This window comes from Protomyctophum parallelum, assembly GCF_964188405.1.
Source record: "Protomyctophum parallelum genome assembly, chromosome: 6".
Lineage (NCBI taxonomy): Eukaryota > Metazoa > Chordata > Actinopteri > Myctophiformes > Myctophidae > Protomyctophum > Protomyctophum parallelum.
In genome coordinates, this window is record NC_139701.1 from 45,956,043 (window position 1) to 45,973,953 (window position 17,911).

At 42.0% G+C, this 17,911-nt stretch overlaps 1 protein-coding gene across 1 annotated transcript in view; it reads right to left on the reverse strand.

Moving 5' to 3' along the window:
- thop1 (thimet oligopeptidase 1) overlaps positions 1 to 17,911 on the reverse strand; it is a 417,271-nt gene that overhangs the window by 237,804 nt on the left and 161,556 nt on the right. The window lies entirely within an intron of this gene.

Consider the following 17,911-nt stretch of genomic DNA (forward strand, 5'->3'; position numbering starts at 1 on the left):
TCCAGGAGGAACCAGAGCCTCCACACATTAAAGAGGAACAGGAGGAGCTTAAAGTTGAACAGGAGGAGCTTATTCAAAGACCAGAGGAACCAGTTGGGTCAACGTTGACATTACTAGCAGTGAAAAGTGAAGATAATGATGAAGACATATCTCCCCACTGCTCTGAAGTTGAACTTGAAGTTGAACTTGAATCTGACACTGATGTCACTGAAGACAGTGATGATTGGGAGGAGACCAGTGAAGATGATGATGACGGACGGCGTGACAAGTGTTCCAGTGACTCAGGTTCCCTGAAGAAGCACCAGCGTGTCCCCCCTGGAGAAAAACCTTTCCAATGTGAACACTGTGGCAAGAGTTTCAGATTTTCAAGTTCCCTGACGACACACCTTCGTGTCCACACTGGAGAAAAACCTTTTCAATGTGAATACTGTGGCAAGAGTTTCAAAGTTTCAAGTAATCTGAAGTCACACCTTCGTGTCCACACTGGAGAAAAACCTTTCCAATGTGAACATTGTGACAAGAGTTTCAGACAGTCAAGTGACTTGAACAGACACCAGCGTGTCCACACTGGAGAAAAATCTTTCCAATGTAAACATTGTAACAAGAGTTTCGTCGAATCGGGTTATCTGAAGAAGCACCAGCTTGTCCACACTGGAGAAAAACCTTTTCAATGCAAACATTGTGACAAGAGTTTCAGTCAGTCATCTTACCTGAAGACACACCAGTATGTCCACACTAGAGAGAAACCTTTTCAATGTGAACATTGTGACAAGAGTTTCATTAGGTCATCTCACCTGAAGACACACCAGTATGTCCACACTGGAGAAAAACCTTTCCAATGTGAACATTGTGACAACTGTTTCAGAGTGTCATCTCACCTGAAGACACACCAGTATGTCCACACTGGAGAAAAACCTTTTCAATGTGAACATTGTGACAAGAGTTTCATTAGGTCATCTCACCTGAAGACACACCAGTATGTCCACACTGGAGAAAAACCTTTCAAATGTGAACATTGTGACAAGAGTTTCAGTGTGTCATCTCACCTGAAGACACACCGGTATGGCCACACTGGAGAAAAACCTTTCCAATGCAAACATTGTGACAAGAGTTTCAGTAGGTCATATCACCTGAAGACACACCTTCGTGTCCACACTGGAGAAAAACCTTTCCAATGTAAACATTGTAACAAGTGTTTCCATCAGTCAAGAGGCCTGAAGACACACCTTCTTGTCCACATTGGAGAAAAACCTTTCCAATGTAAACATTGTGACAAGAGTTTCAGTGTGTCAAGTTCCCTGAAGTCACACCTTCGTGTCCACACTGGAGAAAAACCTTTCCAATGCAAACATTGTGACAAGAGTTTCAGTAGGTCATATCAACTGAAGACACACCTTCGTGTCCACACTGGAGAAAAACCTTTCCAATGTAAACATTGTAACAAGAGTTTCAGTCTTTCAGGTACCCTGAATTCACACCTTCGTGTCCACACTGGAGAAAAGCCTTTCCAATGTAATCTGTGTGACAAGAGTTTCAGAGTGTCAAATTCCCTGAAGTCACACCTTCGTGTCCACACTGGAGAAAAACCTTTCCAATGTGAACATTGTGACAACTGTTTCAGAGTGTCATCTCACCTGAAGACACACCGGTATGGCCACACTGGAGAAAAACCTTTCCAATGTAAACATTGTGGCAAGAGTTGTACCTCATCATCTTCCCTGAAGTTACACCTTCGTGTCCACACTGGAGAAAAACCTTTCCACTGTAATCTGTGTGACAAGAGTTTCAGTCGGTCATTTCAACTGAAGAGACACCAACATGTCCACAGTTCTAACTAAACAGGACAAAAAAAGATGCCCACTGTAAACGGTGTGACCAAAGTTTAAATAACTCGGGTCACTATTAAGACACCATTGCATTCATACCATGGGGTAAAAAAAGAAAGTTCCCCCTATAGACAATATTCCTGGCCACGCCCCCTACTTCCACTCTGAGGTCCTTTTGTAGGAGTGTGTTCCGGTAGTTGTCATAAATGTGATTGACAGACACTTGATCCGACATGTTTTACTTTGTAAGTTCGTAACTGATTAACAAAGCATCTGTTCTGAATCAAACCACAGAGAGCTCCTTAGATTAGGAGATACGAGGCATTCTTTCTGCAGTGGTAAACAGGGAAGTGAACGGGACTGCGGATGTGCAAAGAGCAAGGACTATGGTGGCCTTGGAGGCCAATTTATAAATAAAAAAATAATCTGAATATTTTTCTCTCGTTTGATATCAATGAAAATGCGCTAGGACATGTGTGCACATCGAGGCACGAGGCGAGCAGTGACGCACAATGAATTAGGCTTATAATAAAACAGCTATATATATATTAGTGCTGTCAGGCGATTACATTTTTTAATCGCATGATTTGTGTAGTTAATCGCGCGATTAATCGCAAAACCTTTTTTGCTCTAAATTCAATGATGAACTGAAAGAAAACGCTGTATTGTAGAGATGCTCTGATCAGGTTTGACAACATTAATGTTACTTTTTTTGTGCATTATTTTATGGCTTGCCAATTTTCTCTCTTTTGAATAATTCTGTGAAATTAGCACATTCAACACAATCGACTGTTTCCATAAAACAAACTAACATAGGCTACTTCTCTATAAGCAGAATCATGAATAGGCCTATTTAATTTATACAAAAGAAGAAGAGAGAGAGCAATGTGTTTGTGGCTCAAACTTTGTCTAATATTGTTTTAGAGCAGTGGTTCTCAAACATTTTCATGCCAAGAGCAAAGGACCCCCAATATATTTTCAATCTACAAAAATAATCCCAAAATCGCTTATAAATTAAATGACTTACTAATCGCTTATTTGGCAACACTGGCCAGAAACGACCAGTGTTGCTTCTTTTTGTCTTATTTTGTCTTGTTTCTGCCATAGTTATACTGGCAACACCTCTGGCTTCTAGCTAGCTGGTGCTGCTGCTCCTTCTCGTCTCTGTGTGTGTACTGTCAGTCCCTGCTCCGTGACGGGGAGATGGGACTGTCGATAGTCTGGATAAAACTTTCTGTTACAGTTAAATCAATATAAAAGTACCACACAACTCAAAAGTATCGCGACTGTGACGGTGTGACCGCAAGTTAGAAACGTGTGTGGCTATAACGAGCACAGCTGTTTACAATGCGATGCAAAATTAACAGCGGGGGTTTTGCTTTGGGTCTGGATGGATGAATTGGACAGGTTTCTCAAGCTTTTTTGGACTGGAACGTACGACACGAGCAAAACCTTTGTGAAATGTAAATGGAAGGCTGTTACTCCACTTAAAACATCCTAACAAGGGGTCTGGGAAGGGAGTGCATTGCAGGAACCAGTATTCCTCAACATCCCGCCTGCCAATCGCTGAGATTTTTTTTTTTTGCGTTAATGCGATAAAAGAAATTAGTGCCGTTAATAAGGTGTTGCGTTAACGCATTAATAACGCGTTAACTTTGACAGCATTAAAAAATATATATATATATATATATATATATATATATATATATAGCAGAAGGTGCAAATAGTAGAGACAAACGCATAGGGTACTACCAATTGGTCTTAATTAAATTAAGCTTATTTTATTTAACAATAAACAACATGAACAAAATGTTCATTTCACAGAAGTGTAGCAGCCTTCATGAAAGCAGAGACGCACAAACAATTAAGCTCATGATAAAACGGCAAAGTCAACAATGAAACAGCGCCCGACACAGGCATTAGCCTACCTCTCAAATAAAGAAATTATATAATCCAAAGCAGCAATTGTAAGCGAAAGGCATTTTGCTTCTCTTAAAATTGAACTGAAACTGTTTTCCATGAGCTTTCTATCATCTTATTATATAGTATGCAGTGTCACTGAGCAGTATGGGTGGGAGGTTTAAGGGATTTCTTTCTCTTGTTTGTCTTTCATTTTGTTTCATGAAAAAAAATGTATTTCATATCACAATGTTTAACAATTTATAATCTGTTCAATAAAAACATATTTGACTTTTTTTTTAAACTGAAACTGAGATGTGAAAAAAAACACCACCCGACCGTAACATGAATGAACTCTTAAATCAATCAGTGACACATGGCGTTCCATTCCCTCTACTAGGCTCTATTCTATCATGGAACTAAAAAAGAATAAAACATAAAATAATGGTAGGCCTAAAGGTTTGGCTAACATTCAAGCCTTGACGGCACACGCTGTCAAGTGTAAATGAACGGCATTTTGCTTCTCTTGCCATAAAATTAACTGAAATAAAGCATCATTTAATGGAGGCTTTATGACAGCAGCGCGATGAGCGCTTTCTGCTAGGCGCACACATGGCTCACGGACCAAAAGCGGACCAAAAGGACAAACCTTTATTAGAAAAAAAAAATATTGGTATATGAAAGTATATGAAATGTGTATACTGTAGGTTACTAATTATTGGAATTGCAGGTGCTGCCAAATAAGTAACCAGGCCTCATGCCATGCAGTCAGTTACGCAAATATAGGTGAGATCAATTAGCAGAGCTTCTCTGCAGCACAATGACCAGCTCTTCCTAAAGTTTACTTGCTTTAATAACATGACATAGTGTTGGATCTCCAGACAAACAAACATTGGATTATAATTATTGGATAATTCTTGTTTCTTCAAACGAGCCACGAGGTAAGAAACTATATAATTCTTCACTGTCCACGTGCATCATTGGACAGCATTCCCATCAGCCTATAGGCCTACTACCACACTAACTTTGTGATCAACCTTCTTAATTTACTTATTTTATTTGTAAAAAGCAACACTGTATAATAAAATATAGTGCGCCTTTGTCCAAGGCATTTACATAGATTGTGCATTACATTCACCCATTCACACACACATTCATACACCGATTGCAGCGGAAGCCATGCAAGGCACCAACCAGCACATCTGGAGCAATTTGGGGTTCACTTCGACATGTAGACAGGAGGAGCCGGTATTGGAACCGCCGACCCATGGATCATTGGACGACCTGCTCTACCTCCTGAGCCACAGTCGCCCCATAATTAAATATTTAATATCTCAATTAAAAGGGGGGAAAGAGAGAGAGACCCCATTTCAAAGAATACAAAAATGCCGTCTAGCGTGAGGCCTCGAAGGCGTGACTCAAATCAAATAAGCTTTTTTATATTGTTGAAATATTTACATTACATTTACCTCTATACCTCCTCCATCAGACACCGGTAACACAGGCAGTCACACACACATGTTTTGGACATGTTTGTCTCTGAGCACATTCTGGACTGAAATCTTTGAGACGCTTACAGTATTAACTGTGACACTGTGAGCCTAACGCCATTACAGCGCTGTTTGGCATTTCTCAACTGCCACTGTCTAGATCCCAAGCAGACCTTATAGCCTTTGTATCACTACTGGCAAGACGCCTAATACTTATGAGATGGAAATCACCCATCCAGCCCTCCCATACACAATGGCTGAGAGATGTTTTTAATAATCTGCAGCTAGAAAGGATTAGATACATTATGAGGGGCTCTGTCGCATAATTCAACACAGTATGGGACCCTTTCCTTGCCTATGCAGAGGGAATCACTTTCCCGGTCATCCCTGAATGACTCCCCCTCCTACCTTCTGGTACTATGGGTGATAAAACTATAAACTACATTAATTGGACGTCAAGTGGTGAAGTTACGATGTGACCAAAATGACATTGTGTGTGTGTGTGTGTGTGTGTGTGTGTGTGTGTGTGTGTGTGTGTGTGTGTGTGTGTGTGTGTGTGTGTGTGTGTGTGTGTGTGTGTGTGTGTGTGTGTGTGTGTGCGCGCGTGCATGCGTGTGAATCTGTTATTTGTTTTTGTTTTTTAGTTTGTTTTTTTTGGCTTGTTTTTCGTTATCTGTTTTGTTTCTTGCCTGCAGGTGTTCCCTCTTTTTCCCCTCTCCCACCTTGTTATGTTATGTTATGTTATGTTGAAGAAAAACCAAAAACATTTAGGCCTACCTCACCACCTGGACCTCTTTGGTGGGGACGTAACAACTACAAATAACACCTGGACCTCTTTGGTGGGGACGTAACAACTACAAATAACACCTGGACCTCTTTGGTGGGGACGTAACAACTACAAATAACACCTGGACCTCTTTGGTGGGGACGTAACAACTACAAATAACACCTGGACCTCTTTGGTGGGGACATAACAACTACACATAACACCTGGACCTCTTTGGTGGGGACGTAACAACTACAAATAAAGGAAAGAAAGCCTTCTAGCATGGAATTATCCTTTAAGACCATTTATCAAATGTATTTTACATACAGCTTTTTTGTCCTGAACTCTTGTCACATTTGCCATGGACAATGAAAGGAAAATCTATGTCATATTATGTAGACGAGCAAATCGGCTATTTTGGCCAGAATGAGATGGTGTATGTATCTCATTTCACACGGGTGTGATTTTATTGTAACATTTAGGACCAAACATGGAGGTGTCCATCTGTCCTGTTATTACCCTGAATGTGTTGTTCCTCTCCTTGACCAGCAGAGGGCGCAGTTACCCTCCTAATAAAAAGACAGATTGTTTTTGTTCTTGTTGATTGGGTGAAGCAAGCTGAGACGGTGACGTCATCATGTACGCTGCTATTCAACGTTGCCATGTCTCCTTATTTAAGAAACTCTGGGCTTGTTTCCTAATCCTAATGTTGTTCAAACCAGTGATTCCAGATTATTATTCTTATTTTAAATGGCAGATCTACAAACTCACAATGTGTCACATTTTCCAGAGTTGCAGGTTGTGGTTTTTTGGTCTTGTTTTAAATACCCGGTGACTTTTTTGAATATCAAACAATCAAACATTTATTTAATGTATATCCTATAAATACTCATAGGTTTGGAACTTTGGGTGACAGAATGGTGTCTCTACTATGTGTGGAATAGTATAATAAATGACCAAAAACATTCATAATTATAGACATGCATCGTAGGCCTATTTATTATGATAAATGCATCACCTATGTATAGTAATATGGCGATATTATTGGGCTTATTTTGGCTTGCTTCTCTCACAATAGTTGGCAACATTGCTGCTATTCCACCGTCCCACAATGTTGCCATGTCTGCTTATCATAAGCGGCTTTGGGGCTTGTTTTTCCTGTAAAGTTGCTTATAAATATTGGTACTTGTGGGTTGCGTTTTTGGGGGCTTGTTTATATTAAAGTTAAGTCACTTACTTATACTTGTTTCCTAATGTTGTTTAAAGCAGTGATTATCACACATCTCCATGTCAAGGACCTCCACATTAATACATTTCTCCAACTAAGGACCCTACATTTAACTAAGGACTAAGGACCCTACATTTAACTAAGGACTAAGGACCCTACATTTAACTAAGGACTACACAGGAACAACAAGATTTGTGTTGTTGTTAAAATGTTCTATGAGCAGAGATGTAAACAAGTTATTGAGCTTAGTCCAGTTACCCTGGGTAAATATAGTAACTTTGCTTTGTTTGCTAACCTGGTTGCTTGTTTCTCTCACACAATGTGGCAACAGTGCTGTCTAGGAGTACTGAGTGACTCCGTCCTCACAAGTAGAGATATTCCCGAGGCGAACTGTTGACAAACGGCCCTAGTCTTTCAGGTAAGCGTCTTTGTTGCATATTACCCTGAGTAACACTATCGTGTATTTGTACGTCATATTACCCTAAGGAACACTAGCATTATACTGTACGACAATAGTAGTGTATTGTGTTTGCGGTTCTAGCATCGGGGGCTACATGCACGCTAACGTGCATGTAGCTCTTTCGGGCTGTCTCTGCCCCTCCTCCGCTGTTAGCTACGGTAACGCTACCTAGCGGACCCTCAGTAACGTGATCCCCCGCCCGAATTACGTTGCGCACTTAGTACAGTAATTACGGTGACGGCTGCTCAGTGCCCGCGCAGATTGATTGATTGATTGATTGAAATATTTATTAACAGTTTGCAGAATTACAGTACATTTCAAGCACAAACTCAATACAAAGACTGTTAACTGTGGACGACCCAATTCATCATTACACTTGTTTACAACAGGGTCCACTCCACATTGTTCAATTCATCAAAACATTTAGAGACATACAAATAGACATTTCTATGTAGCTAAAGAACAGAACAGGAATTCATCATATAGGAGGCAAAAAGGGAAAAGATACATATACAGTGAGGGGAAATGGGGGGGGTGGGGGGGATTCAGATTTTACAGAGGCCAGTTTCAAATTCCAGCCATCCGTAGGTGCCCTTTGAGAGCGGATTTGAAGGAGTCAAGGGATTCACATGTCTTAATGACTGTTGGTAGGGCGTTCCACATTTTGGTGGCATAGGAGCGAAAATAATTTAGTCCCTTGTTTGTGCCGAATCTGGGTTGTACATGGTCTGTTCTCTCCCCTCAAGGTAGGATTGCATCCAGCTCACTGATGTGCTATCAAAACCAATAGCTTTAAGCTTGTTAACCAGTATGGAGTGGTTCACGGTGTCAAAAGCCTTTTGGAGGTCCAGCATGACCATGCCGCAGTATTTTCCAGCATCCACCTCGTGTTTGATGTGGTCGCTCAAATAGAGGAGGCATGTGTCAGTGGAGTGGGATGTTCTGAAACCAGATTGGAACTCGTACAGCAATTTATTTGTGGCAAGATACTTTTCAACCTGTTCATAGACTATTTTTTCCATTACTTTTGAGTAAGTGGCTGTGTGAAGCTGTTGCCAGACCTGGACAGACCTGGCAACAAAAACTGTTAACTGTGAGTGGACACCATAAAGCATTACACTTGTTTACAATAGGGCACACCATTTTCAATTCATCAAAACATTTAGAGACAATTATACACTTCTATATAGTCAAAACAGGAATTCATCATTAATAAAGGAGGTAAAAAGGGAAAAGAAACATAGATTGAGGGGGGAAAGGGGTGGGGGCGATTCAGATTTTACGGGGGGCAGTTTCGAAATGCAGCCGTCCGTAGGTGTCCTTTGAGAGCAGTTTTGAAGGAGTCAAGGGATTGTTGTTAGGGCGTTCCACATTTTTGTGGCATAGCATCGGAATTAATTGAGTCCCTTGTTTGTACCAAATCTGGGTTGCACATGGTTGGTTAAACTTCTTCTGGTGTTGTGGGTGTGGACTTGCATTTTGACTAAATCAGTGTATTTTCTCTACAGAATAAAAAAAGCCAAACAAATGATGTACAGCATTTATTGTATAACAGGGTTACCCTATATTTAAATATACAAAATCACACCCGTGTGAAGTGACGGGTGTCCGGACTGCCCAAAGCCCTCCTATGAGACACAGAAAGAGTATAAAAAATGGTGGTGTTTTATCATGAACATTAGTGAGGACCAATTATATGAAGAGATGTTGAAAAGTGGTGAAGTGGTCCTTTAAGTTAAGACATGTACATTCTCCATTCATTATCAATGACATTTTAATGTTCCTGTTAGGACAAAGATCTACACACTACAGCTGAATAGTCCCTCAAAAAAGGCCGTTATTAATTCTGTAATCTGAGTGGGTAGACGACGACGTACGACTCACAGACATACAGAACCAGAGCTACTCCATGGACATATTTTAAGCTACCATCGGTCCACATTTCAAGCTTTCCACATTTCAAGCTTTCATTGTCAGATTGAGCTTCTGTTTCTTAACGTCATGCACTGAGTGGCAGGACTAATTTTAATTTACTAACAGATCAGAGCTCAGAGTGTGAAGCACGGGTCTCAGAGGCACTTGCCCGTCGGGCAAGTACAGGTCATGTTCTACTTGCCCAAAGGTCATGCCCACTTGCCTGCGGAGTAAATCGTCCATTATAAAATTATAGATAACGTTTGAATTATCCTTCTTTCTTTTTTCCTTTTTTCCCCTTTCTGGGGCCGTGAGATTAAAACAAACCTATACAAAGTGCCCTTCTGGGCACAGGTCTCCACCAGGAAGATAGGAGTGCGTGTGATGTTTGGCAAACATTTTATGAGTAATATAAATGTCTTTTTTTGTGCCAGATCACTCATGGCATCTCTGAGGATAGAATTCTGGATGAGCAGGACATTTGCAGCATTTTGTACAAAACGGGCTACTCCTGAAAAGATTTAAATGAAAATTGTGCGACTATAAACAATGTGTCTTGCAGAAATCGGCCTCATGGTGGTGCTATAACCGGCAGATGTGGAGGGATGCAGGGAAAATGTTTTCCATGGCCTCTAGGGAGTGTGCATGCATTAGTTGTACACAGATTGATGCAGTTATAGCTAAAAACAGGAATTGCCCTGTTATAGCGCCACCGTGAGACTGATTTGAAAAATAATGAGTGGCATGTCGTCCTCAGCCTAGTGGAAATGTGCGTGTATAATTTCACGGAAATTGCACAATGTTTTTTGTGATTTGTGGCATTGTCTTCGAAACGGACCAATCATGTGAGCTTTGGAAGCCAATCTTAGCCAATCAGGATAGGAAATGGTGAAGATCCGTGTTGATCACATACCGAATTGTGTGATGTATGGATACAATGTGTGCGAGTAATCTACAGAAATATGTTTTGCCAAAATCGGCCTCATGATGGTGCTATAACAGGCCGTTATAGAGCATCGAAGGCCCGCCCCCTTTCAGAACGACGAGTGGCCCAGGAAATTATTCTCCATTAATTTTCTCCATAGGCTTTTCAAAAAGTATTTATATAAAGACGGTTACGCCGCGGACAAAGCCAACTCGAAACGTGACAAATCATGACAACAAACACAATATTTTGTGCCGATCAAATAATTCGAAAGAAGAAAATAAAGGCAGCATACAACACTATTTGTTTTGTTTTCTTCTTACTAATTATTTGATCGGCCCTAAACATTGTAATTATTGTCATGATTTGTCACGATCCGAGTTGGCTTTGTCCGCGGCGTAACCGTCTTTAAATAAATACTTCTTGAAAAGCCTATGGAGAAAATGAACGGAGAATCATTTCCTGGGCCACTCGACGTTCTGAAAGGGGGTGGGACTGCGACGCTCTATATGGCCCAATATTTAGGGCAGAGGTTCGTCGTTGGTATCCAGAGAGCATGGATCAGGCCAACAGTGCTGGAGATTAGCTGGTAACGGACGGACACACACACACACACACACACACACCACGCCTTCGACCTGGTGGAGACAAAAATGGCAAAAAAAAGAGCCAAATACCTACATAGCTATGAATATGCCTATGTTCACATTTATTTTATATCTGTAAGTGTAGCATCAGTGAAAACAGCACATTATAGGTAAACAGTGCTCTTATTTTACATTCCACAGACCAGAAGACTCTCTAGCACGTTCAGGTGTTTAGACAGATATCTGGTGTTGTGTTTATAGAAGACGGAGCACTCTAGTCACGTTCAGGTGTTTAGACAGATATCTGGTGTTGTGTTTATAGAAGACAGAGCTCTGGACACGTTCAGGTGTTTAGACAGATATCTGGTGTTGTGTTTATAGAAGACAGAGCTCTGGACACGTTCAGGTGTTTAGACAGATATCTGGTGTTGTGTTTATAGAAGACAGAGCTCTCTGGACATGTTCAGGTGTTTAGACAGATATCTTGTGTTGTGTTTATAGAAGATGGAGCGCTCTGGACATGTTCAGGTGTTTAGACAGCTATCTGGTGTTGTGTTTATAGAAGACAGAGCGCTCTGGACATGTTCAGGTGTTTAGACAGATGTGTTGTTTTCGTCCACTAAAATATTTGCTCTAAAACCATTATTCCTTTTGGAGTTAAAGTAACTGAATATATTACTTTACTATTGTAGTTAGTAACGGTTTAGTCAATCTTATCTTGGTAGGAAATAGCTCATTTTGTACATGGAAGAAGAATGGATTTACATTTTAGGAATCCAGTGTTGACCATCATGTTATGTTTCTGCTCCTAGACATCCTGCACATGGCTGTGTGTAAAGAGGAGGTTTCCCCTGAACAGGAGAGGAGCCCCAGTCTGCTCCAGGAGGAACCAGAGCCTCCACACATTAAAGAGGAACAGGAGGAGCTTAACGAGGAACAGGATAAACTAATTCAAAGACTAGAGGAACCTGGTGGGTCAACGTTGACATTACTAGCAGTGAAAGGTGACAAAGAAGATGATGATGATGTTGATGAAGACATATCTTCCCACTGCTCTGAAGTTGAAGTTAAACTTGAATCTGACAATGAAGTCACTGAAGACAGTGATGATTGGGAGGAGACCAGTGAAGACGACGATGATGACGAACGGCGTGACAAGAGTTTCAGAGTCTCAGGTTCCCTGAAGAAGCACCAGCGTGTCCACACTGGAGAAAAACCTTTCCAATGTGAATACTGTGGCAAGAGTTTCTGTGTTTCAAGTAATCTGAAGTCACACCTTCGTGTCCACACTGGTGAAAAACCTTTCCACTGTAAACATTGTGACAAGAGTTTCAGTCGGTCAAGTGACATGAACAGACACCAGCGTGTCCACACTGGAGAAAAACCTTTTCAATGTAAAAATTGTAACAAGAGTTTCAGGGAGTCGTGTAACCTGAAGTCACACCTTCGTGTCCACACTGGAGAAAAACCTTTTCAATGCGAACACTGTGTCAAGAGTTTCAGTGATTTAGCTCGCCTGAAGAGACACCAGCGTGTCCACACTGGAGAAAAACCTTTCCAATGTAAACATTGTGACAAGAGTTTCAGTATGGCATGTAGCCTGACCAGACACCAGCGTGTCCACACTGGAGAAAAACCTTTTCAATGTAAACATTGTAACAAGAGTTTCATTTGGTCTGGTAGCCTGAACAGACACCAGCGTGTCCACACTGGAGAAAAACCTTTCCAATGTAAACATTGTAACAACAATTTCAGAGTGTCATCTCACCTGAAGACACACGAGCGTGTCCACACTGGAGAAAAACCTTTCCATTGTGAACACTGTGGCAAGAGTTTCAGGGATTTATCTCGCCTGAAGACACACCAGCGTGTCCACACTGGAAAAAAACCTTTCCAATGTAAACATTGTGACAAGAGTTTCACCAGGTCACTTAACCTGAAAACACACCAGTATGTCCACACTGGAGAAAAACCTTTCCAGTGTAAACATTGTGACAAGAGTTTCAGAGTGTCATCTCACCTGAAGACACACGAGCGTGTCCACACTGGAGAAAAACCTTTCCAATGTGAACACTGTGGCAAGAGTTTCAGTGATTTATCTCGCCTCAAGACACACCAGCGTGTCCACACTGGAGAAAAACCTTTCCAATGTAAACATTGTGACAAGAGTTTCAGTAGGTCACGTAACCTGAAAACACACCAGTATGTCCACACTGGAGAAAAACCTTTCCAATGTAAACATTGTGACAAGAGTTTCAATCAGGTCGGTCACCTGAAGTCACACCTTCGTATCCACACTGGAGAAAAACCTTTCCAATGTAATCTGTGTGACAAGAGTTTCAGTGAGTCAAGTTCCCTGAAGAAGCATCAGCATGTCCACACTGGAGAAAAACCTTTCCACTGTAATCTGTGTGACATGAGTTTCAGTTTTTCAGTTACCCTGAAGAGACACTGGCGTGTCCACACTGGAGAAAAACCTTTCCAATGTAAATATTGTGACAAGAGTTTCAGAGTGTCAGATGGCCTGAAGACACACGAGCGTATCCACACTGGAGAAAAACCTTTCCAATGTAAATATTGTAACAAGAGTTTCAGTGACTCAAGTCACCTTACCAGACACCAGCGTGTCCACAGTTCTCACAGGACAAATTATAAGGTGTCCACTGTAAACGGTGTGACCAAAGTTTAAATAACTCCGGTCACTTGCTAAGACACCATTGCATTCACACCATGGGGTAAAAAAAGAAAGTTCCCACTATAGACAATATTCCTGGCCACGCCCCCTACTTCCGCTCTGAGGTCCTTTTGTAGGAGTGTGTTCCGGTAGTTGTCATAAATGTGATTGACAGACACTTGATCCGACATGTTTTACTTTGTAAGTTCGTAACTGATTAAACAAAGCATCTGTTCTGAAACATTCATACACTTAACTGTTGGTCAATCTCAATGTATTTAAGATATCTGATAGCGCCTCCTGTTGCTACTGCTGCAAATGTCCCATGCAGAGAGAAATTAGCCTGTAGCTCTGCTGCTCCATGCAGAGAGCCATTAGCCTGTAGCTCTGCTGCTCCAAGCAGAGAGCCATTAGCCTGTAGCTCTGCTGCTACAAGCAGAGAACCATTAGCCTGTAGCTCTGCTGCTACAAGCAGAGAGCCATTAGCCTGTAGCTCTGCTGCTACAAGCAGAGCCATTAGCCTGTAGCTCTGCTGCTACCGCTCCATGCAGAGAGCCATTAGCCTGTAGCTCTGCTGCTCTGTAGAATTCCGTCTGATCGTTGATTTTCATATTTTCGTACATCTAGGCTACTCTGTGTTGACAAACACTCCGCGAGAGAAATAAGCCAACCCGTGCAGATAGTAATCTACTAATATATCTATGAATGCAAATGCGAGTCTCTGTACGTCTGTAATCCACGTAACTCGATAACCGTTCGCCCCACCGACTTCAAATTTGACACCACACCACCACAGGGGAGTGCAGTGCCCGGTGTCAAGTCGGTCGGACCCACGGTTGTCCAGAACCGCCGCAAAAAAGGCCTCTGCCCGGGCTCTGGACAGACAGGGCCCCAAACGCATAATATCTGGGTTGGGACATGCATTTCCAACTTGCATCGTTCCAAGTAGGCCAGCGCCCATCAGGCACCGCTGTAGTAGAAAACTAATACTAATAATCTACTAAGATAAAACGGAAATAACAACAACAATAGCAGTACGTCTAGTGTTGAGTACAGCTGAGGTCATTCTGTTGTGTTGCTATACTGCTAGCTCCATAGCTACCCGGAAGTGATTGACACAGATACTCTTGTGGGGGGGGGAGTGGCCTCCACCCTGTAATCATCCAGGAATCTTCTCTATAAATGAGCTCACTGGGAGGCTAAAAGTAAACGACTGTATGTTCACAGCAGGGGTGGGCAACTTTGACGATGGAGAGGGCCACTATATTTCCACACTCACTCCCTAGGGCCATATATTACTGTCGTAGCAAAAATAGCCGATCTATAAGCTCAAACCGCGTTTGCATGTTGTGGAATTGTAAACAGCTGAAACCAATATTATTATATCAGCATTCTGATATTAACCTGAGGGCCACATTAAGTGAAGGTGGGGGCCGCATGTGGCCCCCGGGCCGCCAGTTGCCCACCCCTGGTTCATGGGGAGGATCAATATTATGGATTATTATACTGCTCCTATATTTCAAAACAAATATGGGTAAAAGCTCCTTCTACAGCACGGCCACCGTCCCAGGCATGGAATGTTCTGACCCCTTCCCTCAAAAATGCAGATCACTTACATCTTTTAAAACGGGCCTGAAAATCCACTTTTCAGCAGCAGGCTCCCATCCCGCTCCTCCTGGCTCTGTACATTTATGTCTAATAAACTATTCAATCAATCAATCCTGTCAACAGAGGCCTCCATTCTCTCCTGCTCTTTTGTTTTCTTCTCATTTTAAAGGGACACTTCACCCTTTTTGCTAAAAAATATATGTTAATGACATTTAGGAGCTTTAGAACACTTTCCTGGGGGTCTTTATGTGTGTAATATGAGGTTTTAGATGTTTTAGATTTTAGCAGTGAGCCCAGTGTCTCTGATGTCATGGACACTGGGATCACTTACTTCCTGGACTACATGTCTACTCAGTAAGACAGACCTCCCCTATCCACAAGGAGGAGCAGTGCACCAAAGTATTTTGGGAATTGTAGTCCAGGAAGGAAGTGAGACCAGTGTCCATGACATCAGAGACACTGGGCTCACTGCTACAATCTAAAATATCTAAAACCACATATTACACACATAAAGACCCCCAGGAAAGTGTTCTAAAGCTTCTAAATGTCATTAACATATATCTTTTTGCAAAAACGGTGAAGTGTCACTTTAACAAACCATTTATGTTGACTTCATTATTGTTATTTGCTAGAGGATGACGTTACAGTGATGTATTACACATTTTGTAGCTGTTTTTTATACAATGTTACTGTTTTGATGTTTGTTTTATTACACGCCAAATGGGAGGCACTACCACCATTATTTTACGCATATTTTAAGTTAAGGAAAAACATGTACGCATGCATTATTAAAGCTTTCATGACATTAACTTTTCATGGATTTCTTTCTTTTAGGTTTTTACACACAAACAACCTGAACTGTGAACATTCACTGGATGTTCTGGGGTTTTCTCTGTGTTCTGAAGCCTTTTGAGCTGCAGCGAATGAAAAATAATTGCCAGCAGATTGATTGATTGATTTATTGATTAAATAATTTAACAGTTTTGGAGAATTACGGTACATTTCAAGCACAACTCGAAGATGTCACTATTGAGTGATTTTGCCTGTCAATCATTTCCTCCACCGGAAAATCTGAGCACTTTTTGAGGCTAGATCCTAAAGACCACAGAACATCCACTGGATGTTTATTAGACCCTAAAGACCACAGAACATCCACTGGATGTTTATTAGACCCTAAAGACCACAGAACATCCTCTGGATGTTCATTAGACCCTAAAGACCACAGAACATCCTCTGGATGTTCATTAGACCCTAAAGACCACAGAACATCCGAGAGACAGCGAGATCCAAGTTCGACCGCGACTGGTGGCCATGCAACTTGGCGGCTTGCCATGACGTATGGCCGAATTTGTCGACGAGCTTGAGCTTTCGTCGAGACTCACGGTCTCCGCGGAAAACGGGCGCTCGTCGAGTCTCGTCGCGTATTTTGCGACACGTCGCGACCTTTGACCTTTGTCGTCGCAAACCTTTGATGTCGTCGCGACCTTTGACGTTTTCGTCAGGGCTATCCCGTTCGGCGCGACGCCCACACATGCGCCGCTCCGCATAATGTAATAGGTCGCCGGTGATATTGAAAGGGTGCCTTCCCCGTGGAGTGGTTTTCGGGGGTCCCAGCTCGCGGGTTTCGGGGCCACCGACCCGCGTCAGACAGGGACAAGCTCACAACGCATGCATGCATCTATACGTCTAGAGGGTCATAGGGGTAAGACAACTCCCCTCTCTGCAGTCTATTTATGAGCAGGCTACATTAAAACGGGCTCGTCAGTGATGTTACCCATGTTTTAAATGGCGAGTTTGTACTTCTGCCCTCTGGGAGAAGATACAAAGAACCAAAGTGGAAGTACATCAGATTTAAAAAATCGTTTGTATCAGCATCAACTAAGATGTTGAACGAGGCTCTGAAACAGCTGTAACTGTGTGAGGCTAGATTATCCACATCATGTGTGCAATTGTGTAATGTGTCTTCCTCTGTAATGTTTTTTTGTTGGCATTGATGTTTTATGTGTGGCTGTAGCTGGGGTGAAAGCCCAAGACAGATTTCCCTTGTGGACAATAATGTTTACCTTGACCTTGTTGCCGTCCTGATAATGAATAAGTATGCTTCCTCATGAATTATGTTTTCATTCCATTCATTTATTTATGTATACTGTATTTCTTTATTTATTTATGAACGGGTTTTAATACTAAGTTGGCAAACAGTCTTTGTGTCCATATGAGGTGGTCGGAAGGTGGCATTTTGATCCGTTTCCTGTTCCTGCCTCGTTGTGTGCAGCACTGACGACATTCTGACGACATTCTGACAATCTACTGAACTGCAAATGGCAGCACAGCACACGTGAAGTTCTTCAAACGGTACAACTGTAGTACTAGGAGTTATTCCTCATTCTGGGTGATACCGTAAACCGGGAGTCATTCTGGGTACCATGGGCGGTACATAGGGAGGTTCCCGGGGGGTAACTGGAGTCATTCATTATTCTGGGTACCATGGGAGGTACCGGGGGGTAACTGGAGTCATTCATCATTCTGGGTACCAT